Here is a 4,497-nt window from a genome sequence, read left to right on the forward strand (position 1 = left end):
AGGTGATCAGAAAATAAGAAATGGATTCAGGAACAACAAACCCATCTCTGAACATGTGATTGAAACATGTGAGTGGGACTGGCAGAACCTGGCTTTACCTCAAAGTGTCTCATCCAGAGATCTGTGACAGGCGTCTGCTGTGGAGGGTCAGTCTGTCCGTCCACATTCAGATCATCGATGCAGCGACTCTGCTAGGATCAAACTACTCAGGATGAAACAGACCAATGTTGACATCAAGTAGCAACTCAGCAGCTGATCAACAGAGTCCTCAGCACCAGTAGAGCCTGGTCCTGGTCCCTGGGGGGCTCCAACCACCAGCCTCTCTGTTAACAGCCGAGCGCCACAGAGACTCTGAGTCTCCTGCTGTTCATGACGAGTTTTCAGGCTAAATTCAGTGTGTGAGGTCCACACTGCACATTTGAGGGACCATGAAGGACAGAGGAGAGTCTGACTGTCATGGTGAAAGCCTTCAGCACTAGAACTGAAACAGCCCCACCATCTTAACCCCCCCAGACCAAACATCATCGTCCAGCCTCCAACCAGAGGTCCATCAGTTATCATGGAGCCACAGGTGGAGTCTGGATTCTTTTCTAGAATGAGACGGCAGTGACAGTCCTGCAGAGTGACATCACTGACATGAATGGATGACTTCAGTCACGTGACTGGATGACTTCAGTCACATGACTGGATGACTTCAGTCACGTGACTGGATGACTTCAGTCATGACTGGATGACTTCAGTCACATGACTGAATGACCTCAGTCACATGACTTCAGTGCCAAACAGTGCACACTGGTGCCTACCAGTCAAAACCACCTCAGACTGTATCATTCTATATGCTTGGCTGTAGTGTGTGTGTGTGTGTGTGTGTTTTTAAAAAGGCAAAAAAGTCTTTTTTTCAGCAACAGAACTTTAATACAAACACAAAATGAAAAGCAGAACAAGCCAGAACCCAAAATATGGATTTACAGAGGAAGCGTGCTGGGCCCAGAACCCAGAGGTGGATGGATCAAAACCATCCTCTGCTAAAAGAAGGGAACAAAATAAACCTGGTTGTTTTGAAATGTGAATCTGTTGAAGAGGGTGGAAATGGTGAGGGAGTCAGTTGTTCCTTTTGTTTTATGACAGAGACCTCATTGTTAACTAAATCATTTTAATTCTTTTCTTGAAGATTCACGCTTTTTCACTCAAAATGTTTGACAACTTCCTCCATGCTGGTGCCCCTTCACACACAACAGGTGCACTTGTCCTCTTTTCTCCTCTGACCCTCAAACATTCACTGTCTTCCAGTGAACGTCCAATTGTCCTCTGAAATAAGACATGAATCTTTCCCTGCTGAGACTCCTGATCTCTGACTGTCACTAGCATGTGCTAGCAGAATACAGCACTCCTTCTTCATGATCTGTCTTTGTCTCTGACCAGCTCTCCTGCTCTCTTTCCTCCTACCAGTCAAAGCAGACATCTGCACCTACTGATCTTGGATCTGCTGCCCGTTCCTGCCTGGTAAAAGAAGGAACCAGCACCTGGTTCTCCAGGCTGAATGAACTCCAGGACGTTGGCCAGCCGTGTCAGTTGGAACCTTATTTGTCCAAATAGAGAAAAAATAAGTCTGATTGTTGATGAGAGATGTCATCATGGCTTTGAAACTGTGGTTGGGGACCAGCCAACATGAGCACATTCATGGAAGAATAGCAGTAAAAACAGGAAGTGTCAGTTAGCAAGTACTCACCAGTCTGTCACTATCATACTTGATTCTAGTGGAACAAAATGGCTGCTGTTGACTGTGCTGCCTGGTGGAGGATCACTCTTCACCATCCTCTCAGGCCTTGATGGAACCAAAAAGGCCAGTTCCTGGAGAAGATCTTCTAGGGGTCCAGGTTAAAGCGGTGCCCCAGCTGGCACCAGGCGCTGACCCAGGTCCTGCATGGGAGATACTGTCAGTTCTGTTCTGCCTTGCTCTCAACCACAGGCTGGTGTTGAGGCCTGCAGCAACCAGGGCCCCAGTCACCAAGAGTACAAAGGCTGGTCATTGTGGCAGTGGGAGGAGTCAAAATGAAGACAGACCAATGTGAGCAGGACGTTCCTGGAGAAGTCAGAAGAACTTGACCATGTTTCCTACAGTACCCAGGAGGCCTGGTAGTTGTTGAAGGAAGCTCCAAAAGCAAAGAGCAGACAGCAGGACATCAAAAGAAAAGATCCAGACACTAAAACTACAAGTAGAAACAAGAAGAAATACTAAAAGCTTTGGAAAGATACTACAAGGTTGGATATACATTATTATATACACTACTATTCTCACTGACTCCTAAAGAGGGACAGGAAACATTAGAATGTGGATCAGATCAGCTGATTTCAGTGTTGAGTCCATCCCTCCATCCACTTTCTGTTCTATCCTTTAAGGGTCACGGGGGGGGGGGGGTGCGATCCCAGGTGACATTGTTCAAGAGGCAGGGTTCACCCTGGACAGGTCACCAGTCCATCAGGAGAAATGAGGTGGTCGGTGTCATGCAACCTAAACTTAAACATTAGTCAGATCAAATTCAGATTAAAGCAAGAGGCTCCAGATCAAAGTCAGAATTCCTGATGATGTCATCAGGGCTTTGACAGTAGCTAGAATTCTGTCTTTGATCTCAGGAGGACATGAAAGAAACACAATTTAGAAAAGTATATGAGACCACGGCAGCATGATGGTGCAGTGGTGAGCACTGTGGCCTCACAGCAAGAAGGTTCTGGATTTGAGTCCAGGCTCGGGTGCAGAATCTGCATGTTCTCCCCGTTCATGCGTGGGTTCTCCGGCTTCTTCCCACCGTCCAAAGACATGTAATTTGGGATGAGGCTGATTGGACACTCTAAATTGACTGTAGATGTGAGTGTGAATGGTTTTGGCGACCTGTCCAGGGTGGCCCGTAGATGCTGGGATAGGCTCCACCCCCCTCGACCATCAATGTAGGTGTTTTGTTAATTGCATGCCACATGAAATTATTGTTGGTCAGTTTTCTAGCGACTGTCTCACAGCGTCAAGACAAGAACACTTCTACTTTTGATGATGACAGTTTGTTCAACACTGAACTTCATCCAGTCCCATGTTGTCAAACACTGGAACCTCCACAGCACCTGAACAGGGACTTGAACCCTGGACCCTCAGATTAAAAGTCTGATGCTCTACTGTCTGAGCTCCTCAGGCTCTTTCTACAGCATTGAGACAGGAACAGAAACACCTGTGAAGGTCAAACTGATGCTTTCTTGACTTGTTCAGTCCTCCATGTTGAAGTCCACCAGGCTTTTGATTGGCTCTGATTCTCTGTGGCAAAATCCAACAAGAGGCTCCAAAAATGTCCTGAATGTCACAAGAATGCACAGGACAAGATGTTAGTTTCCTTCATGTCTGCAGTTCCTCCACTGGAAAGTAAAGTCAATGCTGCTCTTCTGCTGAAACCTGGGATCGGACCAGGGACCTTTAGATCTTCAGTCTAAGGCTCTCCCAACTGAGCTGGTTCAGTTCTGAGGGAGGGCCCTGCTTCTCTCATTTATAATCTCTTCCACTCTCACTGGACCTTAGAGAGGATTGGAGCTTCTGAAGTCCTGACACAAATCAAACCAGGGACTTTGAACTACACAGTGAAGGAGTTGGTCATCAAGGTCGATGGCAGCTTATTAAGTTCTAGCTTTGATCAAATATAAGAAATGTAAATGAATTCAACATTGATTGCATTTCCCTCCTTTCTTTGGTGCAAGGAACTGAGGACTGGAGCTGTTAGTTTTCCAGTTCCTACATCAGTGAATGGACTTTCTGTGCTGCAAGGAGCCAAAGCTACTAAGGAGGATTACAGAGTTTGTCCTTGCAGGAGTCAGTGACTTAATAGAGTCTAACTAAGGGTTGAACCTGAATGAGACAGTCACCCTTCAACATGGGGCCATGGCAGAGTGAACCAAGAACACTACAATGGGGGTGAGAGTGGAGCCATGATGGATTCACAGTTCATCACCTCCACCATCATGTGGACCACCTGATCACCTCTCCCTCAACCTCTAAATAACTCATTCCCTGACCGGGAATCGAACCCGGGCCGCGGCGGTGAGAGCCGGTCTCACCGCCGAATCCTAGCCACTAGACCATCAGGGACCACACTGAGCTCTCCAACAACAGAGACTATACACAATGACTCAAGAACACAGGACTCTGTGGTCTCAGCTTGAGATGCAGAGGGTCCACCAAGACCACCAGACACCTCAGCCCCCTAAAGACAGTCCACCCCCAGGATCAGCTTCTATCACTCAGTGGTCCAGAACCATGATGAAGCCTGATCAGGAATGTGAGCAAAGCTCTTGGAACAGGCCTGCTGCCACCACAACTAAGATCCTGCAGGTCACTAGAAACTCCAGTGTCCAGCTGACAAGTGGATGTTCCTCTGATCTGTGGTGGTGCTGAGTTTAGCAAACACCTCCAACAAGAAGATGAAGGAGGCCATCAACTCCTCCAAGCTCAACATCTATACT

At 47.3% G+C, this 4,497-nt stretch overlaps 1 non-coding gene across 1 annotated transcript; it reads right to left on the reverse strand.

Moving 5' to 3' along the window:
* Positions 1-4,041: 4,041 nt before the first annotated feature.
* On the reverse strand, positions 4,042-4,123 carry trnal-gag (transfer RNA leucine (anticodon GAG)). Its single transcript is given in 2 exon segments — positions 4,042-4,076; positions 4,087-4,123. It is a non-coding gene; the product is annotated as a tRNA-Leu (tRNA).
* Positions 4,124-4,497: the final 374 nt, after the last annotated feature.

The sequence above is a fragment of the Aulostomus chinensis genome, chromosome 1, assembly GCF_037954235.1.
Source record: "Aulostomus chinensis isolate RoL2024-O1b breed Wild chromosome 1, RoL_Achi_v1.0, whole genome shotgun sequence".
Lineage (NCBI taxonomy): Eukaryota > Metazoa > Chordata > Actinopteri > Syngnathiformes > Aulostomidae > Aulostomus > Aulostomus chinensis.